The sequence below is a fragment of the Chiloscyllium punctatum genome, chromosome 19 (assembly GCF_047496795.1).
Source record: "Chiloscyllium punctatum isolate Juve2018m chromosome 19, sChiPun1.3, whole genome shotgun sequence".
Taxonomy (NCBI): Eukaryota; Metazoa; Chordata; class Chondrichthyes; order Orectolobiformes; family Hemiscylliidae; genus Chiloscyllium; species Chiloscyllium punctatum.
In genome coordinates, this window is record NC_092757.1 from 63,017,310 (window position 1) to 63,039,803 (window position 22,494).

Sequence of the window (22,494 nt, forward strand, 5' to 3'; positions counted from 1 at the left end):
ATTCCTTCATTTGGAAGAGATATAGTCAAAAACTGTTTAAATCTGATTAGAATTTGAAGTGCTATCTGGAATCACCTAATTCAGAGTGCCTAATGTAATGGTGTTGGGGAGCCTGCCCTTTGTCTGCAGGCAGCCCTTCTGTTTCTTTTGTGGTTGACCAAGATGGCACGTGTGTATGCGCGTGTGCTGCGGAAGATTACTGGGAGCTAGCAGATCAGAGAAGCATAGCTGCAAGCTGAATGGTGGAATGTCGCTGGTCAATTGATGCACTCACCCTGCTTCTTTCTCGTTACCAGAAATGCTGGCAGAAGAGTTTCTTATTTCTGCACCCACACATGAGCCCATGTACAACCATCACACAAACTTAAGCTGTAAGCACTTGGATGCCGTAGTTGTGGGTATGTTCGCTAATTGATTTGCAGATGTTTTGTCCCCTGTTTGGTGACAACTTCAGTGCTTTGGAGCCTCCTATGGAGGAGGCAAACCCTGAACACTTGGATTTCACCATTTTAACCAAATGTATTACCCTTATATCTAAACATTTCCTTTTTCATTGAGTGAGTGTACATCGGTTTACAGTGCATTTAACTTTAGGTGGAGATGGATATGGAGGAACAGTAAATTGACATGAGATATCCTCCTCAAAAGTGCTCGTCTGCTTATTTTGGGACTTCTCTGGGGATCAGTCAGTATGGAGACTGAAATTGCCTCTTGTTCCTAAAATCTATCCTCACCATTTCCTGTGCTTCCAAAAATGCAGGCATAATGGTTTCCACGTAATAATGATCTTTCCCAGCAAGTTCTCTAGCATCACTGGTGAGGTAGCAGGTCAGGTGAATGCCCGACCGCTTACTTTATTCTTATTCTGGGGATAACTCATTGGAAGGTAAACTCAAGTGCCCTTTTTTTCAGGAACAGAGAAAGCTGCTCAAAAACAATAGTTAGAATAGCATTGTTGTTGAAAACTATTTCATACAGGACAAATGATAATTAATAATTAAGAAAACAAAAAATAATTCTCTTAATAATAAACAGATTTAATCTTTAACAAGCCATTCTAAACTCACTGGTGTCTGATGAACTTTAATTTTGATAAGTGGAATAAAACACATGCTACATTAAATTTTTGGCTTCCCGTGAAGCTATTAGTTAAACAATTTCTCTTCTTTATTACTTGTCATAGGTCCACAAATTTGAATTGTATTTAATTCCCTCGCTCTCAATTTTGAAGTGGGGTAGCATGCATTTATTAATTATTATACAAGTGTGCTAAATGAAGTGAATAATATTGACTCCCCCACATAATGCCCAATGTACATATTTCTGCTTTAAATACCAAATGATCGGTCCATTAGCCCAATTGTTTTAAAATGATCTTTACTGGCCTTCATTATCCACACTTCTCAAAGTTTTAATGAGAATGGTTTGAAACTTAATAAACCTATGTGGAGCTGTAATAATTAAATCAATGGGTTGGCAGGATGCCAGCTAGGAAGAGTGAGGGTGTCGGGGCCAGGATGCCATATGAGTAGTGGTTGGTGTGCCAGCTAAGTAGGGGGTCAGCTGGATAGGGGAAGTTAGAGTGCCAGGTGAGTGGGAAGGGGATAGGATAGGGGTAGGGGTGTGGTGTGGTGGGGCAAGGTGAATGGGGTTATATCTCATGCTGGGGTGATGTGTGGGGTCCAGTGGCAGGAGGGTCTGGTCAGGTCCAGTCCAGTGGGGAAATGGGAGCAATTGGGTTGGGTCTGGTAGGGGACTGGAGTGGAAGTCAGGCCAAAGAAGGTTTTAAGTCGGGGTGTGGGGTTACAAATGTGGGATTGGCGGGATGTCGGGTCAAGGTCTGGGTGTTGTAAGTGGTCTAGGGCAGTGTAGCTGGCTGTGTGTGAGGTAAGAGTCGAGGGTGTGGTGCTAGAAAAGCACAGCAGGCCAGGCAGCATCCAAAGAGCAGGATAATTGAAGTTTCAGTCCTTCATCAAGAATTAAGATAAATGTGAGGTAAGTATGGGATCAGTTTAATAGTTGATCCATGTTTATAATAGTTTAACTTTTCCTGAGTAACTGTTTTGCTTCACTTCCTTAGAAAATTCTGAGCTCTCTGATTTAAATTGAAAGAAATCAATTTCTTGGGCAGTTCCTTTGCAGTCTGCTCCGATCGAGATTCCACTTCAGTGGCTGAAGTTCACTGTTCCAAATTTACTTTCTGACATTTAAAAGACAACCTCTAATGGGCAAATCAGAATCCATCTACTTCTTTGAAAAATAATCCAATTAAAAAATTATTGTTTTGTATATATGATAGACACAATTTTATCAAACTGTTTTCTTTTTTTTTAATAGATATTTTTATTAGAAATTTAACATTTTTACAAGTTTACAAAAATAAACAAAACTCTCAAGTACAAACATTGATATACAATAAAATCTTAAATATATAATAACCAAATTTAACAAAAGAAAAATACCGAGAAAAATAAACAGAACTCAACTAACTACTAATCTAACCAAAGTGTTTTCTAAAGGGAAGGCAACGTCATTGCTGCTTGATATGAAAATGACCTCTGTACTTGTGGACCCACTGGTTTTACTTATGTTTCTGGTGGAAGTTTAAAAAGATTATGCAGTTACAAAACTGTGGCTCATATTTGACAAACCAAATCCTCTGAGTCAGGCCACTTACACACCACTATATCTATTTCCTATGGACTAGCAATGCTAATGACATAGAGAAAAAACCCTCTAAAATTCCAGCAATCTGCCTTCACCACACAATTTGCTAGAAGGAAAATTAAGTAAATTAGCCTACCCTATTGATGTTGCAGTCCACGTCAGCAAAAGGTTCTGCTCTGTGACTAATACCTCAGAAAATTAGAGATGATACTGAAGCATATTTATACCCTTTCTTATCAATTTGTTTACCACCATCAATTACTATTGTAAATTCACTAAATCAATTAATTAACAAACAGGTTTGCTCTTTCAACCATTAACAGTTCAGACTAATTGTTGGATACTAGACAAGGTGTGTTTTGACACTATGCACAAGGTCTTGTTTCTCTTTTCAATTTACAGTATGAAGGATTGTTTTGTGATGAATGGAATTGTACTTTAACTGTATTTTAAAGCATTCTCTGAATATGCGCTATAAGTAGATGGTCTGTCCTTTTTAATGCATTTAGCCTTCATTTATTTTGTTAATTGTATGCCTATTTTGCAACAAGACCACTTTGTTAAAAAGAAAGCAAATCAAATTATGATCTATTAAGCCAGGTTTCAGTTTGGGATCTGACTTGTTCAATTATAACATTAGCTGGGATCATAAGAACATAATGAAGCGGAAACAAAAAACACTTCTCAGGGTGCATCGATAGCATCGCTGCGACTTCATTGTAAATACAAGGCACTTTCATAAATGTATCGCTACTTAAGAAACAAATTGCAAAAGTTACCCATCCTGAGTCTCATTGCACCTTAGAATGCTGTCTATGGGAGTGCTACACATCACACAGCTTAGTTTTGCTACCAATACACTGCATTGTCCCTACCATTGAAGCCAGGTGTCGATGACAGCATCTTCTATAGTAACCCACATTCTCTGATACACTATTATCCTGTCCTTTATTTGTTGACTTGTCCCCTTTCATAATTATTGTTCCCCTGCATCCCAACATGCTTCCTTTTATCTCCATAATTGATTTCCCCAATTTGCCTAGTCATGTCAATTCACCATAGCTTTATCAGACCATAAGGCTGCTCTTGCATTAGAGCAGCTGGTGGTGGTTTAACCTGAGGCCCACCACACTTCAGGCAAGGGGAGAGTTTCAGAAAGAGGGCCTTTCATGGTAATATCAGACGGTGCAGGAATTGAACCCACTCTGTTGGCATCACACTGCTTCGCAATCGTCCAGCTAACTGAGCAGACACCCTGCCCGCAACTTCCCTAACACACACAACCCTCCCCTCGACTTTCAATAAGTTGATTGCCTGGACCGATCTCCCACTCCAACCACCCCCCCCCCCGCCGCTGCCACACAGTGATTCGGGTGGACAATCATGACTTGACAAACCAAGCCCCTGACTGGTCTATGTGCAGCCCTCTGTCTGACTCAACATGCCTCCCAGACTGGTTGCACTTGGCCTGCAATATTTCCACACCCTGAACTTTAGAGATAAAACCTTTGGATCTTGAACACCTTTAGTGGCTGATGAGCTGCATCCAAGCCCTGGACTGATAGTGAACAATGCCTTTGATTAAATGTGCCAAGACCCCTTGACTGAATTTTGTTTTCCTCGTCCTGACTGTAAAGTTTGGGAACATGGCCATTTGATTGCTGCACATGTAGTGTGTTTGTTACATATATTGCAGGCACATGCTGCAAGCATGAGATTTATGTTGCCTAGTGCTGCACAGTAATATGTCCACCCCCTTGACAGGTAACTCCTGATAACTACGATAAGCTGCCTGGCTTTGAGTCTGTGCTAAACAGCAAAGCAAGACAAAAGTATTGCCAATATTAACTTTTGGCTGGTGGAGCAAAGCACGAAAGGGCAAGGCAGAGACGCTGTGAATGACTGCTGAGAGAGCAAGGTGAGGAGTCCTAAGGTACACCATGATCCATTTCATCGCTGCTCGTTGGATGCTGCCTGGACTGCTGTGCTCTTCCAGCACCACTAATCCAGTATTTGATTTTCAGCATCTGCAGTCATTGTTTTTACCTTGCTCACAAAGTGTCCAGGCAGTGGTATTACGATGAAAGGTGCTGGTACACTCCAAAGTGCAGTATTGAAGTGAAGAAAAGTATTGTAAGTGGACTGGAGATGTGCCATGTGGGTGTGAGTGAGTCTCATCCAAGTCCGATGCCAATATCTATGGACAGCGGTTGCAGGCAGTGTCCCCAAGTCTGCAACAGAGCAGGGTGTAGCTTTACTATAAGACAGCATCTAATATATGGCATTATTTGACTCCATTTCAAAATCCTATTCCTATTCTTCCACACCACTGCATCTTCTGACATAACCAGCATGTAATTGACTCGCTTATAAAGAATAAGATGTGGAGTATAAGTCTTTAAATGGACAACTGATTATTTTGATCTGCTCTGGTCAAATAATCTCCTGACTCCTTACCGCATTTCACCTGAAAGTGGCCTGAATGCTCACATACAGCATCACAGGAGAATAAGTATGCAGCAAGTGAATAGATTATCTGAAACAAAACTTCAAATGGCAATCGGTTTTGTTGTTTGTTTTTTATAGCAACTCTTTGGGGATACCTGCCTATCTGGCAATGATAAAGTGAGTTCCCATGTATAAACTTTGACTGTGATTTGTAAGACATATTTGAAAATTTGAATGCTACTGTTTATAAAATGGCTTCCTTCTCTTCCAACCTTAAGTCTTGCTGACTTCGATCTTGCCACAGACAGAGCATGGATCCAGGAGATCCGTGATGAAGGGTCCTGATCCAAAATGTTGACTATGCTGCTTCTCTGATGCTGCCTGACCTGTTGTACCTTCCCAGCTCCACTTCTTATTGGTTCTGACTTCCAGCATCTGCTGTCCTTGCTATCTTCCAAACCCCCACTCTTGAAGTTTCACTTGTATAAGTTGCCATTGTGCATTAATTTTACTTCTTGTTGGATGTCTCCTCCAGGTCACATTATATTTATCAGTATTAAAGTTATTTACACTAAAATACATTTCAAATAACAAAATTAAGCAAATAGCTATTATAATTAATATTTCTTATCAACTTAATTTTCTGTAAAAGGGCATTGATTGTCGCACCTAATTTTTAGGTCAGAATTGAAGTACAGGGTTATTAAGATCAAGTAAGTGGCTCTTCCTCTGGTTGTAGAAAGAATCAAATTAGTCACTTGATTCTTCATCCCTGACTTTTTAGACCTGTGCTAAGCTCACTGGAAGAGCAATGTGCTGATTAGCTTCATTTTCGGTTGTCATCTCATTATCATAACTATTCACAACAGTTCTTGCCTGCTGATTGGACCAGACAACTGCAATTTGAATAGCATTTTAAACACAGCATTGGACAGAGTCTACCTGACCAATTGCTTCAAGTTGGCTGTGCCAGTGTTTATGCACTTTATTATCCTATACCCATCCCTCTTCATCTAACCCTATCAATATAGCCTGCTATTTTATTTCTCCTCACTTGAACACAAGAAATATGAGCAAGAATAGACCTTTTGGTCCTGCAAGCTGGCTCTACTATTTAATAAGATCAGGGCTGATATGATTGTGGTTTCCCTGTTATTAAAAGCTGCATAGAGCCATTTGCCGAGTCCATCAGGAAGGATGCGAGCCTGAGAGGGGTGACTATTCCTGGCAGCGGGGGCCTGCAGGTTAAGGCCTCCCTGTACATGGGTGATGTTGCCGTTTTCTGCTCAGATCCGCTGTCCGTGCGCAGACTCTTGTGCATACGTGACCAGTTTGAATGGGCCTCAGGAGCCAAGGTAAATCGAGGCAAGAGCGAGGCCATGCTCTTCGGGAACTGGGCCAACCAATCCTCCATCCCCTTCACCATCAGGACCGACCACCTGAAGATGCTGGGTATTTGGTTTGGAGGGGCTGGGGCATGCGCCAAGTCTTGGGGGTAGCGTATCAAGAAAGTGAGGCAGTTGGAAGCTACGGTTGCTCTCCATCGCAGGTAAAAACCTGGTCATCATGAGGCATTGTCAGTGTTGTTACATGTGGCACAGGTCTGGCCTATTCCCAGAACCTGTGCTGTAGCACTCACTCGTGCCATCTTCCAGTTTATATGGAGATCAAAGATGGCCAGGGTCTGAAGGGACTCGATGTACAAAGATCTGGACAATGGGGAAGAAATACACCCAATGCCACCCTCACCCTGATGGCCACCTTTGTGTGTGGCTGCATCAAGCTGTGCGTGGATCCCTGGTACACAAATACAAAGTGTCACGACGTACTGAGGTTCTACCTGTCCCCTGTGTTGCAAAGGATGGGCCTGGCCTCGCTGCAGCGGAACGTTCTGACTACTTGGACCGTTCCGTATCACCTGTCCTTCGTGGAGAAATTTATGAAGAAAAACATCTTTGACCACAAGTCCATCAGGAAGTGTCAGCACGTAGTGTCCTTGAGACTCTTCAGGAAAAGGAGAGGGCAGATCCTGTCGAGCAGTTCCCTGGGCAGACTGTCAAAGTCATTTGGCAGAATGCCTCATCGCCAGAACTTTCCAACAAGCACCAAGATATGGCTTGGCTGGTGGTGAGAAGGGCTCTGCCTGTGATATCCTTTATGCATGCGCGGACTCTCTGCCGCACTGCGCGCAGACTCTCTACCGCACTGCACGCTGCCCTCGAAGCGGCTGCGGGGGGGGACCGAGACTGTTACACACCTCCTTCTGGAATGTGCCTACGCAAAGGAGGAATGCAGTGGTGTTTGTCGAGGTTCGTCCTGAGCAGCTCTGTGACGCGGGACTCTGTGCTCTACGGTCTGTTCCCCGGGACGCACACCGAGACGAATATCAACTGTGCCTGGAGGATCATCAACTCGGTGAAAGACGCTCTTTGGTCTGTCTGAAACCTGTTGATCTTCCAGCTGAAGAAGTTGACCCTGACTGAGTGTTGCACATTTCAAGGTCCAGGACTATGTGTTGAGGGATGCGCTGAAGCTTGGGGCAGCTGCCGCCAATGCGCGGTGGGGAAAGACCACCGTGGAACGTCTGCCTGCCAAAGAACAGGGGGCCCACGCAGTAACTGGGCTCTGCTGACCCCCCAGCTAAATATATTAGATTAGATTAGATTAGATTAGATTACTTACAGTGTGGAAACAGGCCCTTCGGCCCAACAAGTCCACACCGCCCCGCCGAAGCGCAACCCACCCATACCCCTACATTTACCCCTACCTAACACTACGGGCAATTTAGCATGGCCAATTCACCTGACCTGCACATCTTTGGACTGTAAACGTACAGATCTGTATATACGAATGATTACTCGATCTCTGTATGCAAAGAAATGGAGTGTTTGCGTATGTATGGCATGACCAATTGTACAGATCATCAAAATATTTTATGAATAAAGTATATGTTTTGAAATAAAACAAAAGTTTTTCAAGTTGGGAAGACGTAACTCATGGTGTACCACAAAGATCAGTCTGAGGATCTCAATTATTTGCTGTCTCTATTAAGGGCTTGTAGGAGTGTAATGTATCCAAATTTGCTGATGTTACGAAAATAGGTGGCAGAGCACGTTAGGATAAGAGTGCGTGGGTAAATATTTGATGGGTGGAGTTTAAAGTAGGACAGTGTGAGATTGCATTTTGATAGGAAGAAAACACTCTGAATGAATTCTTAAAACTACCTTTTATCAATTTAATTTGTCCAATGTAAATGGAGGTTAAATCATTCACTCAAATTGCAACTGCTTTCTTACAAACCCTGTTATTTCATGATGTAGACGATGTGCCTAACTTATTGTTAAATGCATCTATGCTATTCACCTCAACTACTTAGAATCATAGAGATGTACAGAATGGAAACAGATCTGTCGGTCCAACCCATCCATGCCGACCAGATATCCCATCCCAATCTAGTCCCACCTGCCAGCACCCAGCCCATATCCCTCCAAACCCTTCCTATTCATATACCCATCCAAATGCCTCTCAAATGTTGCAATTGTACCAGCCTCCACCACTTCCTCTGGCAGCTCATTCCATACACATAGGTCTCTTTTATATCTTTCCCCTCTCACCCTAAACCTATGCCCTTTAGTTCTGGACTTCCCGACCTGGGTAAGTAAGTTACTCCTAAATTTCTGACAGAATTTATCAATGGATATCTTTATCTTTGCAACTTTTTGTGTTGAAATTATCTCTTTAGTGGAGATATTGGGAGATACGTTGGCTATTGTAATTCCATTTTTTAAACAACATCTGGCCTTTTAAAACCTAGAAAAAGTATCTGAGATAATTCTGACAGTACAAATGCAGAGCAGCGTCTTGGTAAAGAGATTTGTATGCATGGACTCTGCAGAATGCAAAGCAGGCAGACTATGTCAAGCAATATGCAATGCTGATTTGATGTCAGGGCTTCCATTTTCAAACATTACCCTTCAGTCTAATGCTATGTCCTAACCCTGCAAAACTTAATATGATAGGTCAACGACATGAACACTCATCACTTGTCTCTCATGAATTCTATTTATGAGTTATTTGTAGGTTGGTTGTTGAATCAGTCCTTCTTGCTGCTGGTGTATTTGTATGTTGTGGTTCTGTTCGCCGAGCTGGGAATTTGTGTTGCAGACGTTTCGTCCCCTGGTTTGTGTGCTGTTATGAGTCCTAGTGGTCGCAGTAGTCTGGCTGTCAGTTCAGAAATGTTTTTGATGTATCGTAATGTGGCTAGTCCTTTGGGTTGTGGAATGTCCTCATTCCATTGTCTTTCCCTTAGGCATCTGTTGATGAAATTGCGGGGGTATCCATTTTTGGCGAATACATTGTGGAGGTGTTCTTCTTCCTCTTTTTGCAGTTCTGGTGTGCTGCAGTGTGTTGTGGCCCTTTTGAACAGTGTCTTGATGCAACTTCTTTTGTGTGTGTTGGGGTGGTTGCTTCCGTAGTTTAGGACTTGGTCTGTGTGTGTGACTTTCCTATATACCTTTGTGCTGAATTCTCCGTTCGGTGTTCTCTGTACCATCACGTCTAGGAATGGGCGTTGGTTGTCCTTTTCTTCCTCTCTAGTGAATCAGATTCCTGTGAGTGTGGCGTTGATGATCTGGTGTGTGTTCTCTATTTATGTGTTTTTAATGATTACAGAGTTTGGGTTGAATTTGCGGTAAGACTGTTTGTTCTAACCTTTGCATTACCGCTTCTGCTATGAGTCCAGAGATGGGTGAGCCCATGGGTGTGCCGTTAATTTGAGGCAATATACAGTGAAGGAACCATTTAGGGAGCAATTTTCTTTCCTCAGCTTTAGCGTTGAACAATGCTCGAGGCATCTTTGTTTCACTAAAAGATCATGATTGAAATTTGTCAACTGTTACAATCACAGCTGCAAACACAAAACAAGAAAAAGACTGCATTGCCTGTGGCTGTATGGTGACCATAGCTGTGAATCTGTGTGCATCTGTATGAGGGATTACATCCTCTTTCTCACTGAGCAAGCCAGTGTTGTTTGCAATACGTAACATTCAGAGTACTTTCAGTTGCAATTCTACCCAGCAATAGGGATGAGGCACAAAAACTGTAGATGCTGGATTTCAAAGGAGACAGGCAGGAGGCCAGGAGAACACAGCAAGCCAGGCAGCATCAGAAGGTGGAGAAGTCCAGTGTTTCAGGTGTAACCCTTCTTCAGGATGAGAGTGGGTATAGAGGAGTTGCAGATAAAGAGGTTATTTGAAATTGGAGAACTCAATGTTGAGTCCACCAGTTTAGAACAATGTGATTTTCATCCCTCTGTCATCCAGATAGGTGTCCACCGCACCACCTCCATTCCCCATTCCACTGATGTGAACACCCCCCTCCCAAAGCAATAAAGAAAAAGTCCCCCTGGTCCTCACCTACCACCCCACTAGTCTTTGCTTCCAATGCATTATCCTTAAACACTTCCGCCAACTCCAACTAGATGCCACCATTAAGAACATCTTCCCCTCCCCACTCCTCTCTGCCTTTCACAAGGACTGTTCCCTTTGACAGTCCTTGGTTTAAGCCACTCTCCCCACTAACACCACCCTGCCCCCGAACCCCCAGGTACCTTTGCCTGCAACCGGAAAAGATGTAAACCCTGCAGGCACACCGCCCACCTCATCTCCATCCAGGGTCCCAAACAATCCTTCCAGGTCAGATAGAGTTTAACCTGCCTCTCTTCCAATCTAGTTTACTGCACCTGGTGCTCCTGATATTGTATTCTCTACATCGGGGAGACAGAATGTAAACTTAGGGAACAGTTTGCCGAGTATTACAGCTGGGCCCAAAGGAGCTGAACAAACCTCCCAGTCACCGCCCAATTTAATGCCCCTTCCCACTCCCTTTCCGACAAGACCATCCTTGGCCTCCTCCATTGCCACAACGAACCACACCGCAAATTGGAGGAATGACACCTCATCTTCCGCCCGGGCAGCCTACAGCCTGGAGGACTCAACATTGAGTTCTCCAATTTCAAATAACCTCCCTTCCCATCATCTGACTCCCTTCCCAGCCCCTTCCCCTCCCTTCCATTTCTCTCATCACCCCTTCCTTCGAGGCACCAACTGGCATCTTCCCAATAATGCAGAAAATTGTTCAGATATGTCCTGTAGAAAAAATGTAGGACACAGTCAGTCAGATACTACCCCATCAGTCTACTCCCAGTCATTAATAAAGTGATGGAAAGTGTCATCAGCAGTGTTATCAATGAGCATTTGCTTAATAATAACTTGCTCACTGATGCTTATTTTGAAGTTCCACCAGAGCCACTGAGTTGAACACCATCCAGGAGAAAGCAGCCCACTTGATTGGCATCACATCCATAAACACCCACTCCCTCCACCACCGACATTCGGGACAGCAGTATGACGTTTTCAGGATGCACTGCAGAAATTCACCATGGCTCCTAAGTCAGCACATTCCAAACCCATGACCATTTCCATCTAAAAGAACAGGACAGCAAATATATGGGAAAACCACGAACTGCAAGTTCTGTTCAAAGTCACTCACCGTCCTAATTTTGAAATATCTCACTTTAATGTCACTGAATCAAAATCCTAGAATTCCCTCCCTAATGGCATTGTGAGAGTACTTACGTAAAATGGAGTCCAGCCGTTCAGGAGTGCAGCTCATCGCCACCTACTCAAGGGTGACTAGGGAAAGGTAACAAATACCAGCCCAGCCAGCAATGAATTATTTTAAGAATGACTCCCTTCACCACAGTAGCAGGAGTGTACACCATCTACAAGATGCACTGCAGAAATTTACCAAGGATCCTTTAACAGCACATTACAAACCCATAATCAGTTCCATCTTGAATATAAAGGCAAAGTTGCCACAGTTTTGCCAGACATGAGGCTGCTGTCTCATCAGAAAGAGAGAGATAGAGAGAGAGAAAAGGGACAGATGTAAGACCTGCCGGTACATCACCCCGCCTCACCTCCATCCAGGGCCCTCAACAGTCCCTTCAGGTGAGACAGAGGTTCACCTCCCTCTCCCCCAACCTGGTTTACTGTATTCGAACCTCCCACTGTGGTCTTCTCTAAGTCAGTGACATGAAACCTAACAAAGGGAACATTTTACTGAGCATCTCAGCTGGGCCCACAGGACTCAACATTGAGTTCTCCAATTTCAAATAACCTTCCTTCCCATCATCTGACTCCCTTCCCAGCCCCTTCCCCTCCCTTCCATTTCTCTCATCACCCCTTCATTCGAGGCACCAACTGGCATCTTCCCAATAATGTAGAAAATTGTTCAGATATGTCCTGTAGATAAAATGTAGGACACAGCCAGTCAGATACTACCCCATCAGTCTACTCCCAGTCATCAGTAAAATGATGGAAAGTGTCATCAGCCCTGACCTCCCAGTCACTGCCCATTTCAATTGCCCTTGCCACTCCCTTTCCTACATGACCATCCTTGGCCTCCTCCATTGCCACAACGAAACACACTGCAAATTGGAGGAACAACACCTCATCTTCTGCTTGGGCAGCCTACAGCCTGGAGGACTCAACATTGAATTCTCCAATTTCAAATAACATCCCAACCCATCACCTGACTCCCTTTACAGATGCTCCCCTTCATTTCCACTCCTCTCATCTATCCTTCCTTCTAGGCACGAACCAGGTTTGATCCTCCCATCGACCAACCAGGTCATACCCTCTACCTGTGTTCACCTATCCCCACTTCCCCACCTTGCCCTGCCATGCCTTTTATCTGCAGCTCTCCCTACACCCACCTCTAGTCTTAAAGAAGGGTTACAATGGAAACATTGACTTCTCCACCTCCTGATGCTGCCTGGCCTGCTGTGTTCTTCCAGCCTCCTGCTTGACTACCCTTCTGTGGAATGGCATTTTTGAGTTGAAAGATTTCAGGCTTATTCGAAGGTCTAAGAATCCTTGGCTCTTTATAATGAAATGCTATGGATGAATAATGAGATAAGGTCAAAGTTTAAATTAAATGAAAAAATGCATGCTCTCAAAAAGCTACAAACAATAAAGGAGAGGACAATAAAAGGACAGACAATCAAGAACAAGTAAAAAAAAAACAAGATAGCAAAGAGAACTATAAAATTAACTTATCAATGAATCCAAAGAATTAATAGAGAGTTAATAGAATGGCACGGTAGCTTTAGGGTGCAAACGTGGCCCAGTAGTTCGCACTGCTGCCTCACAGCGCCTGGTACACGGGTTCGATTCCAGCCTCAGGCGACTGTCTGTGTGGAGTTTGCACATTCTCCTCGTGGCTGTGTGGGATTCCTCTAGGTTCCTCCCACAATCCAAAGATGTGCAGGTTCGGTGAATTGACCATGTTAAATTGCCCATTGTGTAAGTTACTAGTCAGGGGTAAATATAGGGTAGGGGTCTGGGTGGGTTACTCTTTGGACTGAAGGGCCTATTTCCACACTGTAGGGATCCCAATTTTGTAAAGGTTATTTTACAGACAGACAAATAACAAGAGGAAAATAAGGTTTGTGTTAGTCTAATGAGGTTTAGATAACTCAAATTAATATCTTTGAAAAGGAGAACCAATATACAGTTACTTTGCTTTCATTATTCCTGGGAATATTAATATAGCAAATGACATTTGAAGGAGGGATTGAAGAAAATATAATCATACATATGATAGAAAATGGGGAAAAAACTGAAAAACTCATCAAATGCAGTGTGTTCTGGATGGTTTGCATCTGCATATTTAAAGAAGTTAGTAAAGAGATACTTCCATTATAAAAAGATAAAAATATATTCGAAAAGTAAATCCCAGAGACAGTAAATATTACATCATGTTTAAAAAAAGGTAGAACAGGTCCAGGGAACTAGAGACCAGTTAGAATCAGTGATAGCAAAAATAATGGACCATTTATACAAGGAGGTAATAGAAACGCAATCAAAAACCAAAGATTGAGTGAAGAGTAGTCAGCACAGATTTCAAAAGGGAAGGTCATGCTTGAACAACCTTATTGAATTCTCTGCAAAAGTAACAGAATGTGTAGACAAAAGATGCATTGGATTGCCTTTGACTAGCTGGTACTGTACAGGAATAAATAAGTGAGACTGCTCACACAGGCAAAAGATGAGAAGCAGATTGTGGTGCTCGGACTTTTATCATTTGCAGTTTACATGAAGGATTTGGATTCATGAATTGGAACAGCAGTTTCAGAATTGCTATACATAAGAAGAATGTGACAAAAACAAGAAGACATTAATAACAAGTATGTATTTTGTAAATACAGATAAGTGATGTGGAGCATTTTGGGTAGAAGATCATAGAAAGTAGATACTGTTTGGACAATAACACCACATATTTGGTCCCTAGGTTGCAGAGATTTGGGAAATTGTCTGGCTCATGGCATTCACCTCAGGAAAAGATTTCCCGGGGTGGGGGGAGTAGGATCTTAATTCCAAGGGATCATAAAATCACGGCACTCAAAATTCCCACACTGTGGAAGATGGCCATTTGGCCCCTTGAATAAAACCAGCTCTCTAAAGAGCATCCCTCTCAGATCCACCCTCCAATCTTATCCCTGTAACTGTGCATTTCCCTGGACACTATGGGCAATTTAGCATGGCCAATCCACCTAGCCTGCACAGCTTTGAACTACCAGAGCACCCAAAGGAAACCCAAACAGATGGGGAGAAAGTGAAAACTCCACACTGACAGTTGCCTGAGGATGGAATCGAACCCTGACACTGTGAGGCAGCAGTGCTAAATACTGAGCCACCATACTGCCCATGCCAGGTTATGTGCGTGCTGGAATCAGAAGGGAGGTGGCAGCAGGAGCTGCCAAATGCTGGGACAGGTTAGTCCTCTGGACTTTGTCCCATTTGTCTTATTAAAAACCCACTCATGTTCCTTCACCTAACTCTATAATCCCTTAGAGTCTACGTGCCAATTTAAGATGGCAATTTATAGCAACTCACCCAAAACCTTTTGCCTTATATCCTGTATTCCAACTGACCTAGTATCCAAAATGGGCAGACATCCTAAAATGAAATAAAAGAAAATTTTTAGTATTTATAATGCAGACTTCACCACATAAAAATACTCATTGATGAAAGCCCATTCAATTCATTTTAATCCCCTCAAATGTTTAAAACAAACTGTTGCAATTAAAGCCCAGGATCAAAGCGAGCTAATCCACTTAGAATACAGTGTATGTTTCTGTTCTCTATTATTTAGAAAGGATATAGAGGCATCAGAGAAGGAGTAAAGTGATTCAATAAAGATGATAGAGAACTGAGAATATGGACATATCAGGAAAGGCTGATTTTTCTTTTCTCTCAAGAAGAGAAAGCTGAGGGAAACACTGAATAAAGATCTTGAAGTTTATGAAGTCTACTATCTAAGCAAATGCTTGGTTCCACTTTGACTGCCTATCTCTGGCAAAAGGGAATGAGAAGAAGTTTTGTCTTTGTATAGAGAGAGATGTAATTACACTTAAGGAAAATATATCACTAAGTACAAGATGTCGCTTATATCTCCAGCAGGAGATGGGAAAAAAGCAAGTGTTATCCCAAATTCAACTTCAAAGTCTGTGTTGTGGTCCCAGACAAGATCACCAAATTAAATTACAATCTAGCTAGTGTCCAGTAATCTTTTATTTTTAAAGCAGACAAAAGATGAGATCCTATAGACTTACTGAGACAATAATGCACAAACTCCTGTAACCTTGAAAAACAATAAACTTCACTATACAATGTTGAGATAGTAATACAGTCTACCTGTTCAATTTATTTCTAACATCAAGAATGAACACATTGTAAATATAGATAAAAACAAGGGCCGCAGATGCTGTAAACCAGAGTCTAGATCAGAGTGGTGCTGGAAAAGCACAGCAGGTCAGGCAGCATCCGAGGAGCAGGAAAATTGACATTTCGGGCAACAGCCCTTCATCAGGAATTGAGGCAGGGTGCCTGCAGAGTGGAGAGATAAATGAGAGGGGGTGGGGGTGGGGGTAGGGAGAAAGTAGCATAGAGTACAATAGGTGAATGGGGGTGGGGATGGGGGTGATAGGTCAGAGAGGAGGGTGGGGGAAGGTAGCAAAGAGTACAGGGGTGAATGGGGGTGGTGATAGGTCAGGGAGGAGGGTGGAGCGGATAGGTAGGAAGGAAGATAGGCAGGTAGGACAGGTCATGGGGATGGTGCTGAGCTGGAAGGTTGGAACTGGGGTAAGGTGGGAGAAGGGGAAATGAGGAAACTGGTGAAATCCATATTGATGCCATGGGATTGAAGTGTTCTGAGGTGGAAGATGAGGCGTTCTTCCTCCAGACGTCGGGTGGTGAGGGAGCAGTGATGGAGAAGGCCCAGGACCTGCATGTCCTCGGCAGAGTGGGATGGGGAGTTGAAATGTTGGGCCACAGGGTGGTGGGGTTCCTTTAATATGCTAATGATATGGAGGGTCATGAAATCCCACTAAACTTCAGAACTTATTACAAATCTTTACTTTCACCAATCCGGCCTTGAAAATCCTTTGCCAGATCCACTTCATCAACTTCCCACTTTCTCGGCTCCCCAGGACTTCTTCTGAATCCTGACTCCAACGCTTAACCGCCTACTAATTCTTAAAACTTATTTCTGAGTTTGTTATGATAGTACAGCACCATACAGCTACTCTTGACTCCTCACTGACTCCCCCCACTCAGAATCTATGCAGTTCAGCAGCTTTCCCAGCAGCACAGCTAACTGCAGCACTCCTAAATGGAATTTACATTTCTCTCCCAGCTGTTCCACCAATAACTGCCTTAACGACCGCCTTGTTCTGCTTTCCCGGGTTTATATACCTCTTCAATCCATAAACTGTAGTCCAGTACTTAAAAACATGCAAACCTCCAACCATTCACCAACAGCTAGCTTCAACAAGCTAATATTTCCAGTGATTTCCTCCTAAGTTGAATTCAGTTGAATTCAACACCTACTCAGTTGAATTCAACAAAAAGAGCTTGTCTGCTTTCCAAACCTCACCCTCAGCTATACTGAACTACTGGTTATGCAGAGGTTTCTTTTGATAACTTTACAGCTCCTGCTGAACCTTGGCTCTCCAGAGTTATTCAGAACTAGGGCAACTTCCTGAAGTACTCTAGCTACACACACTCAGTGTAGTTTAGTTGCCGTCCCTGCTGTAGAGCTAAAAATCAGCACTTCTAACATGGAGTCTACCCTTTTCTTTTCACTTCCTAACAGACCTTCAGTCTGTGTCAGTCTCCTTTCTGCATGTTCTGACTGATTCCTGAGCTGTCCTGAATGACCTAGTGAAAGCCTTGCAATAAGGCCCATCCCTATTGCTGTAGACAGGCAGGAGGCTGGAAGAACACAGCAGGCCAGGCAGCATCAGGAGGTGGAGAAGTCAATGTTTCAGGTGTAACCCTTCCCCAGGATTGGGGTGGGTGTGGGGGAGCTGCAGATAAAGGGGTTCGGGGAGTCAGGGTGGTGAAGTGGGGATAGGTGAAGAAGGTTAAGGGTATGACCTGGTTGGTCAATGGGAGGAATGAATCCGGTTGGTGGCTGGGAAGAATGGAAGGGAGGGGGAGGGGCTGGGAAGGGGATTGGGGGATGGGAAGGGAGATTATTTGAAACTGGAGAACTCCATGTTGAGTCCTCCCAGCTGTAGACTGCCTAAGCGGAAGATGAGGTGTTGTTCCTCCAATTTACGTTTGATTCTTCCAGCCTCCTGCTTGTCTACCTTAGATTCTACCATTTACAGTTTTTTTTTGTCGCATTCCACAGAAGTCAGTTCTGGACTTGCTCTCTGCAAGGACAATTAACCTGGTACCAATATCTTGCCTTTTCATTTTTGAATCCGACTTTACCGCACACTCAAGCACGACATTCCAAATCCTCATCACTCACTGCGTAAAATGAGGTTTCCTCACGTTGTCATTGCTTCTTTATTCAATCAACTTAAATTGATATTCTTTGGTCTTGATCCTTACATTGATGGGAACAATTTCTCCTCTGACCAGTCCAAACTCTCGTACTTTTGATCACCTCTAACATATCTTCTCTTCATCAGCACTTCTCCAAGGGGAATATCTCCTCTGGAATTCTCTTTTCTAAAAGATTTTTAGCCCTACATAATATAATCAAAGACATCTCTTTCATAACTTCTTTAAATATGCAGATACTAACCACACTAGATTTGATGAGATTTCCAGTTTATTCCCCATTTTCTATCACATGTGTCGTTATACCTTGTTTCCCATAACTGATGTTTCTATTACCTGGAACCATTTATTTCAATCTTCTTATGCACTACTTCTAATGATTCACAACTTTCCTAAAGTGTGGCACCCAGAACTGGAAGCAAAGGTCCAGCTGAATGTGAATCAGTGATTCACGCAGATTTATTGTAACTTCCATGTTTATGAACCCAACATTTCATCCCCATTTACAAACTCTGGGGCCTTGTATGCTTTATGAACCATTTCCTCAAACTACCTTGCCATCTTCAATGATTTGTGCATTTCCTTTCAAATTGTTCTTTTACATTGCCTCTTCTCATTTTTCTTACTAAAATAAATTACTTCATAGTTCTTCGCAGTAGATTCAATTTACAACATCTGTACTTTCCACCATTCTATGTCCCTTTAAGGTTTATCAATGTCCTTCCCATGACTGAACATATTTACAACTTTTGGATCATTCACAATTTTTCAAGTTGTTCATAATATGTTCAGTTGGAGGTCTTTAACACATGGTCCTAACACTCAACCTCTGAGAGCCCCATTATATGCCTTTCTTCAGGCTGAGAAGCAACCATTCTCAAGTACACAAAAACAGAAATTGTTGGAGAAACTCAAGTAATTTCTGTTTTTGCATGGCTCAGATCTCCTCCATCCACAGTTCTTTGTTTTATCATTCACAAATACTCTGTTTCCTGTCACTCGGCCAATCTTAGCTCATAAAGACTGCTGATTGTTGAAAGGGCACTCTAAATGCGATGTGGTTGCAATTGATACCCTCAAGCAAGTAAGTGATGGCTGTGTTTCTGAATGCCCTCACTGCCTGAATCCCCTCATGAGGAGAAAAAGAGATGAATTGGTGGACTCCTGAAGAGAGCATCAACGAGATATAGGATGCACATGTGTGCTGGAGACTGTGAAACACTTAGTTTGTTTACTGATGGGTTGTGGGTGTCACAGAATGGCTCAGCACTTCGTGCCCTTCAGAGGTAGTGATGAATTGCCTTCTTGAATTGCCACTGTCCGTTTAGCCTGGGTACCTCATACCTCTGTTAGGTAGGGATGGACTTCCAGGATTTTGACCCAGCCATGATGAAGGAATAGCAGGGACATATTTCCAGGTTAGGATGGTGAGTGGCTTGGAGAGGACCTTTCAATTGGTGGTGCTTCCATGTATCTGCTGTCTTTAGTTAGCTGGTTTGTGAGGCAGAGTGACACCAACAGCATGGGTTCAATTGCTGTGATGGCTGAAGTTACAATGAAGAACTCTCCTTCTCAACCTCTCTCCTTGACTGACGCATGGTGACCTTCATGTTAAAACATAACCAGCCCCTTCTCTCTCTCTCTCTCTCTCTCTCTCTCTATTGAGACAGCAGCCCCATATCTGGCAAAACTGTGGCAACTTTGTCTTTATATTTAAGATGGAAATGGTTATGGGTTTGTAATGTGCTGCTAAAGGATCCTTGGTAAATTTCTGCAGTGCATCTTGTAGATGATGTACACTCCTGCTACTGTGGTGGAGGGAGTCATTTTTAAAATAATTCATTGCTGGCTGGGCTGGTATTTGTTGCCTTTCCCTAGTCACCCTTGAGTAGGTGGCGATGAGCTGCATTCTTGAAATGCTGGAGTCTGTTTGATGAAGGTACTCTCACAATGTCATTAGGAAGGAAATTCTAGGATTTTGACTCAGTGCCAGAAAAGGAACGGTGAGATATTTCCAAATTAGGACGGTGAGTGGCTTTGAACAGAACTTGCAGTTGGTGGTTTTCCCATATATCTGCTGTCCTTGTCCTTTTAGATGGAAATGGTCATAGGTTTGGAATGTGCTGACTTAAGAGCCATGGTGAATTTCTGCAGTGCATCCTGAAAATGACACACTGCTGTCACTGAGCGTTGGTGGTGGAGGGAGTGGGTGTTTATGGATGTGATGCCAATCAAGTGGGCTGCTTTCTCCTGGATGGTGTTCAACTGAGTGGCTCTGGTGGAACTTCAAAATGAGCATCAGTGAGCAAGTTATTACTAAGCAAGCACTCATTGATAACACTGCTGTTGACACTTTCCATCACTTTATTAATGACTGAGAGTAGACTGATGGGATGGTACATGACGGGCATTGGCCGTGTCCTACGTTTTGTCTACAGGACATATCTTAACAATTTTTCACATTGTTGGGGAGATGCCATTGTTGGGTTATAGCTGTAGCTGAACAGTGTAGCTAGGGATGTGACAAATTCTGGAGCATGTCTTCAGTACTTTTGCCAGAATGTTGGCTGTGCCCATATCCTCTGCAGCATCCAGTGCATCCAGTCATGTCTGGATATCACATGGAGTGAATCAAATTGACTGAAGGCAGGCATCTCTGATGCTGGGGACCATTGGAGGAGGCTGAGATGGATCATCCACTTGCAACATCAGGCTGAAGACTGTTGCAAACATGTCAGCCTTATTTTTTGCACTGATGTATGGGCCCCTCCATTATTAAAGATGGTGATATTTGTGCAGCCTCCTTCTCCTCCTCCTCCTCCTCTAGTGAGTGTTTCGTGAAGAGATGGGGTTGGGCTGCAGAGTTTAAGTCTGATTTGTTGGCTGTGGAATTGCTGAGCTCTGTCTTTCACTTGCTGTTTATGCTCCCGGGCATGCAAACAGTCCTGTTTTGTAGTTTCGCCAGGTTGAAACCTCAGGTTTTGGTAATCCTGGTGCTGCTCTTCACATGCCCCTCATGCACTCTCCATTGAATCAGGGATCCTCAGTAACTCCATTAAATAATCCAGAGGCAAAGAAATGAAAGGCTTATGTTACCTTCAGGCATACTGGGCTGGGTTTGCCACCTGGTCCAAGTGACCACAGCTCGAGAGCTGTGACATGATGGCACAGGACGTCTTGAGATGTCTTTGACAATAGTTCTCACTCATTTGAGGAGAGCTACACTGAAACTTATTGATTTGATTAATCTGTGATCTCTCCTCTGGTGTGGTGGTGATGTCTCCCTCTGTTGGCCAGGCAGGTAGTGGTAATGGCTTCTGCTGGTGTCATTGTTGCAGATCAGGTTGTCTTTGCTGTCTTCTCTGGCAGTTCTTTTGCATTGCAAGAAGAACTGCTAGATTCACCTCTGCCATTCTTCCACAGCTTGCAGCAGATGTGTGAGACCAGTAAGAGAAAATACCGTGTAAAAGCACATTTCATCCTGACATCCCTCCCCATTTCACTCCAGGTTATGCCATGAGTCACTCTAAGCATCTGTAACAATTCTCAAAGAAATGGCTAACGAGAAAGTTGTGTTGATTGTCATTTTTCAATGTTTGCTAGATATGGGAAAAGTGAATGTAAATCCTTTATTCCAGAAGAGAGGGAGACAGAAAGTAGCAAACTATAGGTCAGTTAGTATATCTGTCATAGAGAAAATTTTATTACTAAAGATACTATGTCAGGGCACTTGGAAAATTTCAAGATAATCAGGTAGCGTCAGCGTGATTTTATTCTGTGGAAATCGTGTTTAATCAATTATTTAAGTTCTTTGAAGAAGTAACATGTTGTGGATAAATGGAATCTGGTGGATGTGACTTAGATTTCCAGAAGGCATTTGATAAATTGCCACACCAAAAGTTATTACAGAAAATAAAGAATTGTAGTGTAGGGGATGACATGCAGTCTTAGAAGATTGACTCACTAACAGGAAACAGAGAGCAAGTGTAAATGAGTCTTTTTCAGGTTGGCCATATGAGTGGTGGCATCATTTTCTTTTCCAGTTCATATAAATGATGGGTGGACGAATTTATGTTTTGGTTGCTAAATTTGCTGATGACACAAAGACAGGTATGAAAGTAAATTGTAAAGAACAAATGCAGATGCTACAAAGGTAAATAGATAGGTTAAGTGAGTGGGCAATAATGTGGCAAATGAAGTAAAATGTAAGAGAATATTAAATTGTCTATTTTGTCAGGAAAAATAATACAAAAACATATTATTTAGATGGTGAGAGGTTGCAAACCTCTGAGCTGCAGAAGGATCTGGGTGTCTTGGTGTTTGAATCACAAAAAGCTATTGTATAGGTATGACAAATAATTAGGAAAGCAGATCAAAGTCAATGTTTATTGTTAGGGGAAATGAATACAAAGGTAGGGATGTAATGTTTCACTTATACTGGGAATTGGTGAGGCCATTT